The sequence below is a fragment of the Euprymna scolopes genome, chromosome 45, assembly GCF_053919585.1.
Source record: "Euprymna scolopes isolate OS-2025 chromosome 45, ASM5391958v1, whole genome shotgun sequence".
Taxonomy (NCBI): Eukaryota; Metazoa; Mollusca; class Cephalopoda; order Sepiida; family Sepiolidae; genus Euprymna; species Euprymna scolopes.
The window spans coordinates 65,704,192-65,723,394 of record NC_136526.1 but is presented as its reverse complement, the minus strand read 5'-3'; the positions used below and the strand labels follow the sequence as shown (position 1 = coordinate 65,723,394).

Below are 19,203 nucleotides of genomic sequence, written 5' to 3'. Positions count from 1 at the left end.
TATGTATAATTCACATAAACCATATATATAAAAATACATACGAATAAGAATTATTTGACATGAGTACAGATAGATGCATGCACACATAAAAGCAGACAAATGGATTGAATAAACATTATTATGGGAGTACACAACAAAGGAGGGTATACAAAATAACATAGAAATATATAAACATAAGTACACACGGTCATAAAATAAATACATAGACACATACATATACACATAGACACACAGGTATATAAGATAGGAGAAGTAAAGAATGAAATCAGGAGAGGAGAAAGTATATTAATAGTATTTTAATAAGTTATAGAAATCAGTGACAATTTTAAATTTATTTAAATTTTATATCTAAACTAAATTACTTAAAAGATGGCTTTTATAATGTTTGCAATTAATTGAATTTTCGTGCTTCTTATTTAATAATTTATCTCTTTCTCTAAACGTAAGTATAAAAAATTTCTCATAAAGACATAGGTAGCAAGGTGAGTTTAAAGATGAACAGGTTTTAGCTTTCTTTAAAATTTTCCAATTTACTATTGGGGAGTAACCTTGCTCTACTAGTTCATTGTAATATTTAGACAAGGAAGTTCTATTTTTGTACTCATTATTTTCAAAAGAGCACTTGTGACCGGTAAATCTTTCTTTAAATTTGTTATTTGTCATTCCTATGTAATATTTTTTTTCGTTAGGATTTTCCTTAGTAGAAATAGTTGCTTGGTACACTACAGAAGTAATTTGACAATTTCCTTTAAGAGGGCATTTTGATTTAATTCTACAGTTACACCCTTCGGTAGCAATGGGTGTGCTATTTTTGTTTACTATTTTGTTATTATGTTTTTTAATTATTTTTTCAAGGTTTTCATTACAGCTATAATTAAGTTTTATTGAATTTTTATTGAAAATTTTATGTAGTATGTTACTAATAGGGAAGTGCTTTTTAATTAAGTTTAAGAATTTCATTCCTAGGTTTGTTTTAAGTTTCAGATTAAAAGGGGGATTGTACCACAGGATTTTTCTCTTACGGTTTCTATTTGTATTTGTGTTTGGGTGTGTTGGTTCTATGAACTCAATTTGCGTGTTTTTGTATCCACTATCCTTAAGGGCCCTGTTATAGAAATATTTATGTTTATTAAATGTTTCAAGATTTGAAGAGTTGTCACTGATTCTTTTACTAATGGATTTGGGGATATGCCTAATGATAGATTTTTGGTGATTTGATAGGGGGTGTACATAAATTGAGTTTGAGTTTTCCTTCCTATATGGTTGGTAGATGCCTTTCCTTAAATCAAAGTTCACATCCAAAAATTTACAGTTTTAACATCTGATATAATATCCACTTTTAACTTAATTCAGCGGAATTCATTTAAGATAATCTTTTTGGTTCTTTCACATTTAGGGCCGTTGGATTCCTTGATGATCATCAGTCCATCATCACGATACAAACCTATATCCATGACATTGATGTCTTTGGTTAAGTTGTATAGTATGAATAGACCTACTAAATCTGTCATTTCAGCAGAATCCAAAGACCCTATGGAAATGTCAAACAGGTCATTTTGATCTTTTTTCAACCACTGATCATTTCCACTAATTAATGTAGTATTTCTACATGTCCGTATAATTTCAATTTCAGTGTCTTTTATATCAGACAGGAGTTTAGCAAACTCCATCACCTCTTCGAATAGTTCCTTAGATATGGAGGGATAGTAATTCACAATGTCGAATTGTAAGAAAGTACAATTCTTTTTATTTTGTATATTGGAAAACCATTTAATGGTATCCGCTGTGTTAATCCATAGATTTAGTTTATATGTTGATTTAATTTGATAGTTAACTCTTTCTAGTATATTTTTACTTAATTTACCAATTTCAGGTTTCGTAGGATTAATTAACCTAGTTGTAGGTTTATTTTCAAAATTTATCTTATGGTCTTTAAGCAAAATATATGACTGAGTTCCTACCTAGAATAAAAATCCATTATTCAATGAACATTTAAATAGTCAAGTCGCTGCCTGATGATATCTGTTGTTTGATTGAAACAAGTGGCTGTTTGTAGCAGCGGGATGTGAGCATGTTTATATAACAATAAACAAGTATTATCAGCTCTTTTTATTGAGCACTATCTAACAACCTCGTTGAATTCACTAGTCCATTACTTTTGAATAAAAAAAAAACCAAAAAAAAAACGAGTATATACATATATATATATATATATATCCAGGAAACAGGATATATATAAAGATATATACATATATATATATATATATATATATATATATAGATAGATAGATAGATAGATAGATAGATAGATAGATAGATAGATACTGGAAACAGGACAGGCGAGATATATGTATCACTAGGGCTATGTGTGGAGCCGAGTGCTAGACAGACCACCATCTCATAGTAGCTAAGATCAATCTGTATATCCAACCAAAGAGAAGACCTCAAGGAAAGAGAGCTCCAAAACGATTTAATATCAACAAGTTGAAAATAAAAACTGCCCAGAAATCTTTCTGTGAAACTCTGTCAGAATGTCTTGAACCTGCTGAATGTCTACGGCCAGCCTCCAGGAGACACAAGGACTGGTTTGATGAGAACTGTCTGGAGATTACCTAGCTGCTAGAGGAGAAGCATTCTGCATGCAAAACCCATATTGAAGATCCTCCAAACTAAAGAAGAACATATGGAAGAGTTTACATAACAACGTTCAGTTGAAGCTGAGACATGCATGATTCTTGGCTAAGCAAGAAAGCAGACGAAATTCAATTTTATGCAGACAGGAACGACATGAAGAATTTCTATGATGGTCGCAAGGAAATTTATGGTCCAACGCCATCCAAATCATCACCTCTCCACAGTGCAGACGGATCCATTCTCCTCACTGACAAAGACATGATCCTGAGAAGATGGGCGGACCATTTTAAAAGTGTATTAAACTGTCCCTCAGTGATGAGGCTATTGACCACCTCCCCCAAATTACTATAAACGAGGAATTGAATGAACTCCCAACCCTCAAAGAGACTGAGAAAGCAATCCGCCTACTGTCCACTCAGATTCTATTCCAGCTGAGATATATAAAGAGGGCGGCAAGACACTGACTGAAAAACTCCATCAGCTTTTCCGCATCATTTGGCAGGAGGAGGTACTTCCCCAAGACTTCAAAGATGCCTTCATCAGACAGCTATACAAGGATAAAGGTAAGCACCAGGCCTTTGATAACCACCGGGGAATATCCCTGCTATGCATTGCAGGCAAGGTACTGGCCAGGGTAATGCTGAGCAGGCTCATAGTTCATTTGGAAAATGACCTCTTGCCGGAGAGCCAATGTGGATTCCGTAAGGATCGTGGTACTACTGATATGGTGTTTGCCGCCAGGCAGCTCCAAGAAAAGTGCCAAGAACATATGGGTGTCCTAGAAAATTCATTGCCATCATACGTAAGTTTCATGATGGAATGATGGCCAGAGTGCAAGATCATGGGGAAACCTCTGACCCTTTTGAAGTCACATGGAGTGAAACAGGGGTGTTTTGGCTTCCACCCTGTTCAGCCTCATGTTCTCTGTGATGCTGACAGATGCCTTCGGAGACATTGATGTGGGCATTGAAATCAGGTACAGATTTGATGGATTAATCTTCAACCTCAGGAGGCTACAAGCTAAATCTAGGGTTGCATCAGACACTGTAAATGATCTTCTGTTTGCTGATGATTGTGCCCTTAACACAGTGCAAACATATTCTCAGAGGCTTGTGAAAATTTTGGTCTTACAATGAATACCAAGAAGACTGTGGTGATGCACCAGCCTGCTCCGAGAAAACCATATGCAGAAACCAACATTTCAATCGGAGGACAGAGACAATGCAGTTGATAAGTACGCTGTCCTGCAATGTAGTCATTGACGATGAAATTAACACTAGCTGCGTTTGGCAGACTCCGCAAGAATGTATGGGACAGAAGAGGCATCATCTCCATGACAAAGATCAAAGTCTTACTCTATGGATGTGAGTCGTGGACTATCTACCAACGGCACACTAGAAAATTAAATCACTTCCACACCACCAGACTGAGGAAACTGCTTGACATAGGCTGGCAGGAAAGGATACCAGACACAGAAGTCCTCACTCATGCTGGACTCCTAAGCATCCCCACTATCCCAATGAAGGTCCAGCTTCACTGGGTTGGTCATGTAGCCCACATGCCAGACAAAGAAGCTTCTGTTTGCTGAGCTCCAACATGGCAAGCTCTCCCATGGCGACCAAAGAAAACGATTTAAAAACACTCTGAAGGCCTTTAACATAGATCTGTCATCATGGGAGCAGACAGCTTTAGATAGAGCCAAGTGGTGGGTTGCTGTTCATGACGGCGCCTGCAAATATGAAAGCTACTGAAAGGTTACTGCAGAGAAGTGCAGAAAGGACAGGAAGGACAATGTTTTTGAAACCATCGACATCTGCTATGATTCCCTGTTCCCACTGCAATAGAATTTTTCAAGCAAAGATTGGGCTTATCAGCCATATCCGTACTCACCGATGATGACTACCCCCTCCCTACCCTATAGGATGATCAGATGGTCCTCATCGTTTCGACAGACGAACACACACACACACACACACACACACACATATATATATATATATATTATATATTGGTAGCTCAAATTTTCGACCGAAACCGATTAAACAGCTTGCCTTATCTCTGAATACCCTTTATGTAAAATTTCAAATGTTTGGACCAGAAAGTGTCTGAGTAAGTTAGTAGAGACCGCAGAGGTCAAATTTTTTTAAAACTTTGACTCCTATTATGACCTTTGGAGGGTGTAGGCATCATGGGCAGAGAAATGGAGAAAGTCAGGAAGGAGTATCTTAGAAGAGTGAAACTAATTGCAAAGTCGAAATTGTATGGAGGAAACCTAATGAAAGCGGTGAATGCATGGGCAGTCAGTGTTTTGAGATACAGTGCGGGACTTTTAGAATCGTCTGACAAGGAGTTGCATGCCATGGATATCAAAACAAGAAAAGGTTTAGCAATGTTTGGAATATTTCACATTCGAAGTAGCATAGCAAGTCTGTATCAAAAGAGGAAAGATGGTGGGAGAGAATTGAAAAGTGTAAAAGATTGTGTTAGAACCGAGGAGATGTCGTTGAAGGAGCATGTGGTTAGAAGTGAGGAGTGGATGCTTAAGGTTGTAGCCAATGAAGTGGAGGTATGTGATACCAAGGCTGATTATGTGAAATGTATGGATAGAGAAAGGGCAGAGGAACTGGCTAGGAAGAAAATGCATGGAAGGTTCTTCCAGGATATAGCAGAAGTCGCTGATGAAAGATCATGGCAATGGCTTAGAGCTGGGTATCTGGCTAAGAGTACTGAAGCTTTTGTTTGTGCAGCACAAGAGCAGGCATTAGGAACACGATTGTTCAAAAAAGTGGTTCTAGGAGAGGAAATTGCTGCAGAATGCCGGATTTGTGGTAAGATCTCAGAGTCAATTGCGCATCTTGCAGCAGGATGTAGTGGATTAGCCCAGAGAGAGTATCGCAAAAGACACAATCGCATAGGACTCTGGATATATTGGGAGGTGTGTAAGAGGGTTGGGGCGAAGTGTGCTGGAAAATGGTTTGAGGAGGTGCTTGATGACGTGAGAACAAGTGAGGATGGCAAGGTAGAGGTATGGTAGGACAAAAATGTCATAACGACCAAGCAATTGGAACATAATCGTCCGGATTTGGTCGTCATTGACAAGGTCTCAAAAAACTGTCAGATTGTAGACTTCTCAGTACCTTGGGACAGGAATGTGAGAGAGAAGGAGAATGAGAAGTGGAGCAATTATGCTCCATTGGCCTTGGAGTTAAAGCGTATACACGGGGTTAAAACACAAATAATCCCAATCGTAGTAGGTACGCTAGGAGTAGTATCAAGTCGTCTGGAAGGACAATTAAAAAAACTATGAATCCTCAATGTTTTAGGCGGCCTTCAGACTTCTGCTATTGTGAGTACCACCAGCATCCTTAGGAAAACCCTTGATCTTTGAAACCGGTTTGGAGCCAGGATTGAAGGAAATCCTTTGGAAATGAATTTCATCCCTTTCCAGGGAGACGTTGATAAACGAAATTATTATTATTATTATTATTATTATTATTATTATTATTATTATTGGCTCACAAGGAGCTTTCACACAGGTCATCAAAGATTTCTCCTTGAAAACAACCCGTGATATTTCCTGGAAGCTGAGTGACAAGTCTCCCCAGGTTTCCAGCACTCTCCACCTTTTTGATAACATTTTGCAAATGAATTTGCGTTATCACAACAACCGCTTGCCATTGATTTCTCGCTGGCAGCAGCCATTGGCCTCAACTGGACTTTGAGTGGCAATAAGCCTCCCCAAGGTCCCAGTTCTTTTTGCACTTGTCCAGCAGAGGTCTGCTCAGTGCCCTCTTTTCGGTCTTTCCATCCTCCTTGACCATTCACGGCTATTTAGTATCACTCTTTTGGAAGAAGGGGACGATGATTATAATTATTACCTTTTTCTTTTTACACTTTATTATTTACTTGTATAGATCGGCACATGTCACTCTTATTGAACCCTAATTGATTAATTAATTAGTTAATTAATTAGTTAATAAAATCCCATAATATATAGTAAATACTCCCTAAAGCTATACCACAAACCCAGAAGTGCTAAACAGTGCGCAATGTAGAATTAATTTTTTTTATTAATATTATTACCTTTTCACCCCAAACAAGGCACATTGTCACTTTGATGCAGGGGGCTACTATCAGGGACGTAATTTGCAGGGATACTATGTAAGGAGTTGAGCAGCAAGATGTCTGTTCACATTACACTTGAACTTCTGCATTTCAGTACAGTTAGGGAAGTAGGAACCCAAAAAGGAATTCCAGAGTCTGGCAGTTCTGGGGAAAAAACTATGAGAGTAAAAAACTAGGGATTTCTACTGTGAAGGGGTGGAACTTTTCTGCTTGTTGAGTTTGATGGGGGTATTTACGTCGAGGGGGTGTACAAGAGCTTGTAGTTTGTCAGAGCATCCACCATTAAAATACTTGTAGAACAGGCAGAGGTATGCAACATTTCGTCTGTGGGACAAAGGTTGAAGCTTAGATGGCAGTTCAAGACCTATGCAGAAGTGAGAGACTAGTTGGTAGATGCAGCAGCCCACGTGTGACAACAATACTCCATACTTGGACAAATGGTGGCTTTGTAGAGGTATAGGATATTTTCAGGTGTAAGTAGTTTTCCAGCATGGTAGATAGAGCCCACCTTCTTCGCAGCAGCCTTGGCAATGCTCTCAATGTATTTGTTCTTGTAATTATTAAAGGAATGAAAACGACACTTACCCTGTGCGGGTTTAACTGGCCTCCTCTTCAGCAGTGCGTTTCAACCTTTTCTCTCTAGCGGTATCATCACAGTTACAAAACATCTTCACATACCTGCATTTAAAAAAAAAAGAGGTTGAAAAGGAATATCGTATTTAAAAACAACAGCCAAAAATGAGGTTAGAGCATTTTTGTTTTTTTATTATTACGTTTACAAAAATCATTGAACCTTCAAATACTTCGCATTTCCGCCTCTTCTGACCTTCTTTATTTTTTTTATTACATTTCCTTCATTTTTCTATTTCATTTTTTTCTTTTCCTTTTTTCTTTCTTTTTTTTTTTTTTTCTTGTCACACTATATCGAATAGCAACAGGGAATAGGACGAGCGGCGAACACCAACTCGACATTCTAAACGGCGAAACGATAAATTTGTCGCCGTAAAGAAAACAACACTACAGCTTAATTTAAAATTTTATTGAAAAAAAAAATCAATTCACATAACTTCATTATGTAGTAGAGCTGACATCTATTCAATGTAGCCGCCTTCAGCCTCAATCACTACCTAGATATGGATCCAGAACTGGGAGCATGGTTTTTCCACAAGCGTTCTGTGAATACTTGGCGGTTGATGGCGATCAGGCTGGCTTTGGTGTTGTGGGAGGTCATGTTGGTGATGTTCTCAATGTATGACCAAATGAAGTACTCCAGCAGGTTCAGGTGGGAGGAGGAGAAGGGTAGTAAGAGAAGGGTACAAAGCCTGGGTCTCTTTGGACTTGTGCTGCCACACCCATGGTCTGCCAGCGACACCTGATTGCGCCAGGGGATCACCACACTCTTCAGCACATCCAGGTAAACTTTGGTGTTGACTTTCAAGTTGACTTTGAAGATGTGAGGTGGCATGATGTGGCCCTCGCTGTAAACCACACCAAAGACCATAACCGTGGGTCGGCTGATGCGTTGAACTGTGTCTTCAAGTGTTGAACTGTCTGGATTTGCATTTTGAGGGTGCTGGCAATGGTCCTGTTGTCATAATTTGGATCAGTAGAGAGAAGGAGTGTACAGCAGCACATCTCTGATCTCGTTCGTTGAACATTGTGTCACTTTCCGACGATAAATTTGTCGCCGTAAAGAAAACAACACTACAGCTTTATTTTAAAACTTTTATTGAAAAAAATCAATTTAAGTAACTGTATCATGTAGTAGAGCTGACACCTATTCAATGTAACCGCCTTCAGCCTCAATCACTGTCTCAATACGAGTCCGGAACTGGAAGCATGCCTTTTCCACAAGCTCAGGCTGGATTTGATGTTGTGGAAGGTCAGCTCGACGTATGACCCAGCGAAGTAGGTTGGGGTAGAAGGGGGTTCAATAAGAAAAGGGTACAAAGCTATAGCACTCCTTGAACCAACTCGAGGCCTCTTTGGACCTGTGGGTCGGCGCCAAGTCCCACTGCAAAACCCAGGGTCTGCCAGCGGTCACCTGATTGCACCAGGGGATCACCACAGTCTCCAGCACATCCAAGTACACTTTGGTGTTGACTTTCAAGTTGACTTCGAAAATTTGAGGTGGCATGATGTGGACTTCACTTGAAACCACATCAAAGAACATAACCATGGCCGGAAACTTTATTTTTATCTATCTGGGCATGTTCCTGTTATTTGTTGCAATCCAGCGATGCATTTTAAGGGTGCTGGCAATGGTCCTGTTGTTATAATTTGGATTGATAGAAAGCATGAATTGTACAGCGGCACATCTCCAATCTCGCTCATTGAACATTGTGTCACTTTCAGACCTGATAGAAAGCTCCGATCACTCTTGGGATTTGTACACAACTGGCCAACTAGTAGACGGTCTGCAACAAAAAAAGAAAAAGAAAGAAAATCAGTTTTTATCAAACGGAAATGGAATCCTGTTGCCTTTTCTAGTGCGACAATTTTACCGTTCTGCCCTGTGCACGCCGCCATGTTCGCTGTTTTCATATTTTAAAACCATGGATTTTATTGATTTTAAAAACAAAATTGATTATTTATTTATTTATTTATTTGTTTGTTTGTTTATTTGTTTATTTATTTATTTATTTGTTTGTTTGTTTGTTTGTTTGTTTGTTGTACGTTATGCTGCCATAATATTGGGAGAAGAGTGAATATCTACAAACATTGAACACCTGGAAGTCTTGGTCGTTGGCCTCACAAAATCTGTGTGTGACCTATTTGAAAAATTTGGCCACGGTTGAACACACACACATGTGTGTGTTCGTCAATCGGAGTCGGTTATGACCATAGACAACTAGTTGTGTGTCCACAGGTGGCTGATCAGTCCAATCCTGGCGCGGAAGCCCCTGCCACATGTTGGACACCAGTGGCTGAAGACACCCACTTTAGCATCTCGGGCTTTTTGCAGATTCAGTTCGTCTTGCCTCTGCGAGCAGAGAGCCCTCGTGTACCAAACGGCGCCAGGTTGGCCTATCGGAAGCACTGCTTTCCCATGAGTTCACGTCAATGTTGAAGTCTTTCATATAGGACATCAGAGTGTCTTTGAACCGTTTGCGCTGTCCACCAGCTCTTCTCACTCCACACCGGAGTTCACCATATAGCAGTTGTTTTGGTATGCGCGAGTCTGTCATCCGATACACGTGGCCTACCCAGCGGGTTTGCACTTTGCGGATCGTAGTGATGACGCTTGGGAGCTTGGACCTCTCGAGAACATCAGTGTCTGGGATCTTGTCTTGCCAGCGAATGTTCAAGATGTTCCGAAGACATCGAAGATGGAAGTGGTTTAGTTGTTTTTCGTGACGTCTGTAGAGGACCCACGTTTCACAACCATAGAGATGGCATGACCACTACTTTGTACTCTTTGTACACACACGTATACACACGTACACACACACATTTTCAAATAAATTTTAACAAGCTCTAGTGTTTCATACTTATGCAGTCATCAGTGTAGGAAGCAATAATTACTGCTGGTCAGGAGGTTCAGCCCCAGTCAACAAAGCCACCGAGGCTAGCATTTTTCTTCCAGGCCACTGAGAACTAAAAAGCGGAAGGTAATTAAGAATCTATGAATGTCATTTCGGCGGGCTTTCACAGTTGACAGATAGGGTATTCAATGGCAGGTAGTTGGTATGACATGTTTTTGATAAATTTTGCTGCTTTTTCTTAATTCACTTAATAGGTCTCAACTTTATATGCATAGAAATATTTATAGGTAAAAAATTATATATATATATATATATATATATCATTATCATCATCATCATGGAGGCTTCAGTGTTTTATCCCTCGGTGTTGGCGTAGTCTAACTTCATCACCACACGACTTTCCACCTCGGCTCCAAACTTGCTTGCACAGTTTAGGTGCAGTATCTGTTGCGCATCAGATAGACACCCTCTGAACCTCCAATGCTCATGTCCAGTGGAGCAAATCCGCGATGACTGGCAGCAGAGGAAGCTGCAGCTTCTGGCCAAAAGTAATTTCAGTGAGGTAAACAGTCACCCTATCATGTCCGCTACTATGCCTTTTCTTTCTGGATGAGGTTCCATAATCTTTTAAGGAAAACTGCAAAGATTTTAAGTCAGAGTTCCAATCTCTTAGCCTTTTGCTGTGATAAGGCCCACAAGGCAGTGGTTTTTGATTTTGGGGTTGGTTCCCCTAGTCTTCGCCCAACCAAGGGCAGCCACAAGACAGTGGGGTAGGGTTTGGTAGTGTGCCAGGGCATGTCCACACATCGGTGGGCCATAACGCACTACCTCTGGGGCCCTTACTACTCTGAGATCTCCTATAAGTTTAGCCTAGGGCCGCAAGGCACCCAGCTACCGTGTGTGGCCAACGTGGAGGCACTGTAGGAGTCTTGATTTATAAAAGCCCCCCTCTTTGGGTTGAGCACTATCGTAAATAATCTCACTCGCTACTTAATTTGGCTGAAAAAAGGCAAAGCTCGCGGTTTGTTTACAAACAAACGTTTGAGCACTTTACGAGTGGCGGACGGATGTTTATTTAAATAGACATTCGGACAGATTAGTTGCGGGCACCGCTTCCATAGTCAGGGGATAGAACTGCCGACTGTCATCACAACGGTTCTAGGTTCGATCCTTGGCTTGGGATAGATGCTAGTTTAGCGGCACTGATGAGTTGTGATACAACGAAACAGGACTGTATGTCGATGACTAAAATATATTTTATATATATATATATATATATATATATATATATATAGCCAGTAGAGTTTAGTTTCCTAGAAGTACATCCAATGAAACAACATGTGTCTACCAAAATAGTGCTCAATGAGTGAACAGAGCAGGTATATTAATTTTATTTATACAAACATTAATGGCTACATATGTGCATACATGTTTCTGTAATCACCCACGTTGGGGGATTACGTCTTCAGGCCAAGAACTACCTTCAAAAGTCTTTTGAAGGTAGTTCTTGGCCTGAAGACGTAATCCCCCAACGTGGGTGATTACAGAAACATGTATGCACATATGTAGCCATTAATGTTTGTATAAATAAAATTAATATATATATATATATATAGATAGATAGATAGAGAGACAGACAGATAGATTGATAGATGTGATTTGTTTCTGTTTGCGATACTTTTTTTTATGAATTCCATTATTTATACAAAAGTGCATTTTCACCTAAACGCGAGTTGGGAATAATTTTCCCTTTGACCAATTTGGTACCCCAAAATAGGGAGCAGCATATATATTGTTAAAATATAATTATCCACTGACATGTGTTTCGTCATCTACGACTCATCTAATGAGTCGTAGACAACGAAACACGTGTCAGTGGATAATTATATATATATACATATATATATATATATATATATATATATATATATATATATATATATATATATATAACTACTTCATTTAATCCCATGAATTAATATTCGAAAGTATAAATTTATGCGTAAACTTTAAGTATTTACTTCAACAGTGCTCAATACATAGGTAGAGCTAGTTAGTAAGTTATAAAATGTATATGGCAATTAAGCTACACAGAATATTCCACGTTTCATCCACGCTAGGATTCATGAATGCTAGCGTGGATGAAACGTGGAATATTCTGTGTAGTTTAATCGCCATATATATTTTATAACTTACTATATATATATATATTTAAAGTGATGGTTGTGTAGTTCCAACGAGAGAAAAAATGTATATTTAAAAGAGTGTAGCCATCAACAATTGTGGGTTTTTTTAAAGGTTTTCATCATATTTTTATTGTAAAATATTTTTATAACGCGTTTCGAGCTTAGGGTGTGCTCTCTTCAGATGTTTTCATAAAAAAGTTTTTCTTTAAAATGGGAGTTTGAAAAGTTTTTTTTTACCTCTGCTGATACTAAATGTATTTTTTAGAGTGATGTGGTCTCAGACATCCTGTCTCCAACCGTAAGTGTTCAAAGTGTCCGGTCAAAGTTAGATTCAAAGAGGGCGCTTTTGGTCCATTTGGTGAAGGTTTTTATGTTTTTTTTATGTTTTTTTTTAAAAGACTTTCTTTCCCCATGTATAGCACACACTCACACACAATCACACACGCATATATATACATACATGTACATGTACACATGCACACATATACGCACGCAGGCACATACACATATACACACGCACATACATAGAAATATATGTAGAAGCATACATATATACATACCTACTTACACACTCACACACGCACTCACACACATCCACCACTAACACGTCAGGCACATATTGGTTAATTTTTTTATTTTATTTATTTATTTATTCATTTATTTATTTTATTTTATTTTTTATTTTTATTCTATTTTTCCCCCCAACCAAAACACGCATGCATACATGTACTTAATCATTATTCAAACATAAGTACACGCACACACACACAAGTAAGATGGAGAATAGGTAGGAGAAGATACATACACACACATATCTAACATATCTTGTATATCAAATTTCGAGTCTGTAGACTAAAAATTGACAGAGTTATTGCATAGGGAAATGTACACAGATACACAGACACACACACAGACACTTTCGCTTTTATATATATATATATATAGATAGATTGTTTGTTTGTTTTTTGTTTTGTTTTTTCATAAATAAACGAATTTTTCGATTTGTTTTTTTTTGGGGGGGGGGTTGTTTCTCAAAGTGTGGTTTCAGTTTCAATTCCCAGAACGGTCAAGGATTCTGTATAGCAGTTTCAAGAACAAACAAATGAAATCCTTTCTGTTTAGTCGTAAGCGTTTTTGCTTGTTTGTTTGTTTGTTTGTTTGAATATTTTTAAAAAAGAAAAACATTTTTCTGTTTTTTTTGTTTGTTTTTTACATGGGGGTCACCACTTATCAAGGCCCGAAGGCCACTCAGGGATAAGGGTTATTGCGTGTACAGTAATCAATGAGATAGTATTGTAGCAATCATTATTATTGGGGGTTTTGATAGAGTGTCTTACTTAAGGGGGCGGTTTGTCAGGAGTTTGTTTATGTTGGACTTGAAGACGTCCAAGTTGTAATCAGGTGGGAAACAGGCAAGCGGCAGAGAGTTCCACTAGTGTGCAGTTCTAAGAAAAAAGCTTTGCTCATGGAATCTACGTTTGGATTTAGGCACAGATAAAGAGTGGGGAAAATTATTGATAGTAGTTTCAGCCAGACGGGTGTTTCTCGTGAAAGATTGGCGAGGGTGGGGGACGAGGGATTGGAGCTCAGACGAGCACTTGCAATGGAAATAACGATAAAACAAAGACAGGCTCGTAACGTCTCTTCTGTGGGAGAGAGGTTGCAGGGAAGAGAAAAGGGCATCCCCCACTAAGCCACGAAGTCTATTTTGTACTTTGTCAAGGTAGGATAGGCTGTTTTTAGCAGCTCCTGGCCAGATGTGGCAGTAGTACTCCATCCTTGGACGTACTTGGATTTTATACAGATAGAGAATTGCATTAGTTGTGAGATATCTTCTGGAGCGGTAGAAGGATCCCACCATTTTCCCAGCGTCCCTGGCAACAGATTTGATGTACGTGTTCCATTTCAGATCAGGAGTAAATGTTAAGCCCAGAAGCTTGTCAAAACATGGAGCCTCCCCAAGACGAGAGCCATCCATTTCAATTGATGCCAGATGGGGATCAGAGCGTTGATGATGTAAAGATAGAAGCTTGGTTTTAGATGCATTAAAAGTGACCAGCCACCTCTTCCCCCATTGTACCACGCGCTCAAGATCAGAGGAGAGAGAATTAGAGAGAATTTTGTCATTTACGGCCTTTGATGTGTTGCCATAGATGGTCGTGTCATCAGCATAGATGTCAACGAATGATTTAAGTATGTGTTTTGGGAGATCATTGATGTAGATCAGGAAGAGAGTTGAGCCCAGGATGGACGCCTGGGGGACTCCAGCATTAATACTGTGGACCTCTGATTTCTACCCATCAACCACTACTCTTATGAACCTATCAGAGAGAAATGATTTAATGATTGAGAAAACATTTCCAGTAATACCGTAGCTGGAAATTTTGTGAAGTAGGCCCTTATGCCATACCTTATCGAAGGCCTTTGATATGTCAAGAGCAATTGCCCTGGAAAGGAAACCTTTGTCAAGAGATTCACTAATCTTATGCGGTATAACCGTTAGCACATCTGCTGTAGATCTTGCAGAGCAGAAACCATATTGTATGTCACTAAGAAGGTTCTTCACAGAATTTTTTTTTTTCACGCTAGAAACTTATTGAGATTACCAAATTATTTTATTTGGCGAAGAGATTTTTTTTGTTTTTTTCGAAGTTTTCAGATCTAAAACTCGATGTCGGGAATAATAATTCTAAATAAATGAAATATAGGGCCTGTCAAACGATTGTGAAAAATGGACCGCATGTTTCCGTGACGTCAGATTTGTGTTAACTATACGAAATATGAAAAAGCAGAAACGACTTAATGATTTTTTTTTTTTTTAATCTTTGTTTATCTTCTTCAAACTGCAATTAATAATTGATCTTTGTTATAATTTTGTTAGGTTTTAAGATTTACACAGTTTAACGATTAATAATATTATAAACATTTGTATATTAAATATGAAATACGGTTTTACTGAATGTTCATTTGGTTACCTACCGGGTTCCATATTTTGTTCGGTAAAAAGAGACAAACAAAATATGAGGGGGGGGCTACAAAATGCTTAATATTTGTGCAATAATATTTTCAAATTGGTTTTAATCTGGCGATAAATGGCTGACAAGAGCCATGTTTATATTAAAACTTAATATTTAAAAAAAAATTTAAAAACAATTAATTAAAAATCTATGTTGTAACGGAACATTTTGAAATAATGGAATTTTAATCGTTTTAATCTTTTAAAAATTAATTAATTTTTAGGAAGTTTCTTTTTCTTGGCAATTAAACTATTATATTTATTCCAAAAATCACTATTAAAAAAAAAAATAATAATATTAAGTTTATATCAATTTTTTAATTGCAACTTCAAAGTAAATTTTTGTTCAATATGTGTATTTAAATTTTAAAAAGATAAATAGTTTTTACTTATTCGAACTCTTATGTTTCATAATAAATAGAAATCTCGATAGATTTAAATATATTTTGTTCGAATTTCGAAAAAATAAATGGGGGGGGGTGAACACGCAGTAAAAAATATTCCTCCTCGTATATTTTACGAAAACTGCATTTTATATGTAATTTCATTCTAAAATGGATAAGTATCGAAAATTGTACGAAAATCTGACCATTACTTGATTTTTGCTAGATTTATTAAATACGGGTATGTTATCACGTTCGGAATGTCTGCTACATGGGAACGTTATTTTAAAGCGCCAATTATGTAAACACGATTTTCGTCTCGCAATTTCATTATTTTCGTTCGATGAAAAAAAATTTTTTTTTTTAATTATCACTGGTTTATTTTCCCCTTCTTCTTTTAAATGGTACAAAAGTTATATTAATAATATTAATTTATAATAAAGTTACATCGTGTTACATATAGGAGGGTAATTCTGTGGTGAATTTTGGCAGTAGTTAATGAAATATATTATCAATATAATTGTTATTTTAAAGTTAATGAAATATATTATCAATATAATTGTTATTTTAAAGTTAATGAAATATATTATCAATATAATTGTTATTTTAAAGTTGATGAAATATATTATCAATATAATTGTTATTTTAAAGTCAATGAAATATATTATCAATATAATTGTTATTTTAAAGTTAATGAAATATATTATCAATATAATTGTTATTTTAAAGTTGATGAAATATATTATCAATATAATTGTTATTTTAAAGTTAATGAAATATATTATCAATATAATTGTTATTTTAAAGTTAATGAAATATATTATCAATATAATTGTTATTTTTAAGTTAATGAAATATATTATCAATATAATTGTTATTTTAAAGTTAATGAAATATATTATCAATATAATTGTTATTTTAAAGTTAATGAAATATATTATCAATATAATTGTTATTTTAAAGTTGATGAAATATATTATCAATATAATTGTTATTTTAAAGTTAATGAAATATATTATCAATATAATTGTTATTTTAAAGTTAATGAAATATATTATCAATATAATTGTTATTTTAAAGTTAATGAAATATATTATCAATATAATTGTTATTTTAAAGTTGATGAAATATATTATCAATATAATTGTTATTTTAAAGTTAATGAAATATATTATCATTAGAATTGTTATTTTAAAGTTAATGAAATATATTATCAATATAATTGTTATTTTAAAGTTAATGAAATATATTATCAATATAATTGTTATTTTAAAGTTGATGAAATATATTATCAATATAATTGTTATTTTAAAGTTAATGAAATATATTATCAATATAATTGTTATTTTAAAGTTGATGAAATACATTATCAATATAATTGTTATTTTAAAGTTAATGAAATATATTATCAATATAATTGTTATTTTAAAGTTGATGAAATACATTATCAATATAATTGTTATTTTAAAGTTAATGAAATATATTATCAATATAATTGTTATTTTAAAGTTGATGAAATACATTATCAATATAATTGTTATTTTAAAGTTAATGAAATATATTATCAATATAATTGTTATTTTAAAGTTAATGAAATATATTATCAATATAATTGTTATTTTAAAGTTAATGAAATATATTATCAATATAATTGTTATTTTAAAGTTAATGAAATATATTATCAATATAATTGTTATTTTAAAGTTAATGAAATATATTATCAATATAATTGTTATTTTAAAGTTGATGAAATATATTATCAATATAATTGTTATTTTAAAGTTAATGAAATATATTATCAATATAATTGTTATTTTAAAGTTAATGAAATATATTATCAATATAATTGTTATTTTAAAGTTAATGAAATATATTATCAATATAATTGTTATTTTAAAGTTAATGAAATATATTATCAATATAATTGTTATTTTAAAGTTAATGAAATATATTATCAATATAATTGTTATTTTAAAGTTAATGAAATATATTATCAATATAATTGTTATTTTAAAGTTAATGAAATATATTATCAATATAATTGTTATTTTAAAGTTAATGAAATATATTATCAATATAATTGTTATTTTAAAGTTAATGAAATATATTATCAATATAATTGTTATTTTAAAGTTAATGAAATATATTATCAATATAATTTTTATTTTAAAGTTAATGAAATATATTATCAATATAATTGTTATTTTAAAGATGATGAAATATATTATCAATGTAATTGTTATTTTAAAGATAATGAAATATATTATCAATATAATTGTTATTTTAAAGTTAATGAAATATATTATCAATATAATTGTTATTTTAAAGTTAATGAAATATATTATCAATATAATTGTTATTTTAAAGTTAATGAAATATATTATCAATATAATTGTTATTTTAAAGTTAATGAAATATATTATCAATATAATTGTTATTTTAAAGTTAATGAAATATATTATCAATAAAATTGTTAAAGTTAATGAAATATATTATCAATATAATTGTTATTTTAAAGTTAATGAAATATATTATCAATATAATTGTTATTTTAAAGTTAATGAAATATATTATCAATATAATTGTTATTTTAAAGTTAATGAAATATATTATCAATATAATTGTTATTTTAAAGTTAATGAAATATATTATCAATATAATTGTTATTTTAAAGTTAATGAAATATATTATCAATATAATTGTTATTTTAAAGTTAATGAAATATATTATCAATATAATTGTTATTTTAAAGTTGATGAAATATATTATCAATATAATTGTTATTTTAAAGTTAATGAAATATATTATCAATATAATTGTTATTTTAAAGTTGATGAAATATATTATCAATATAATTGTTATTTTAAAGTTAATGAAATATATTATCAATATAATTGTTATTTTAAAGTTAATGAAATATATTATCAATATAATTGTTATTTTAAAGATAATGAAATATATTATCAATATAATTGTTATTTTAAATTTAATGAAATATTTTATCAATATAATTGTTATTTTAAAGTTAATGAAATATATTATCAATATAATTGTTATTTTAAAGTTGATGAAATATATTATCAATGTAATTGTTATTTTAAAGTTAATGAAATATATTATCAATATAATTGTTATTTTAAAGTTAATGAAATATATTATCAATATAATTGTTATTTTAAAGTTGATGAAATATATTATCAATATAATTGTTATTTTAAAGTTAATGAAATATATTATCAATATAATTGTTAAAGTTGATGAAATATATTATCAATATAATTGTTATTTTAAAGTTAATGAAATATATTATCAATATAATTGTTATTTTAAAGTTAATGAAATATATTATCAATATAATTGTTAAAGTTAATGAA

At 33.8% G+C, this 19,203-nt stretch overlaps 1 protein-coding gene across 1 annotated transcript in view; it reads right to left on the bottom strand.

The window, feature by feature from the left end:
- The window catches only part of LOC145269854 (lactosylceramide 1,3-N-acetyl-beta-D-glucosaminyltransferase B-like), a 321,009-nt gene that overhangs the window by 149,448 nt on the left and 152,358 nt on the right, over positions 1-19,203 (bottom strand). The window contains exon 2 of the mRNA XM_080125587.1: positions 7,345-7,437. The gene's annotated coding sequence lies outside the window, so the exon portion shown is untranslated. The remainder of the gene's footprint in view (positions 1-7,344; positions 7,438-19,203) is intronic.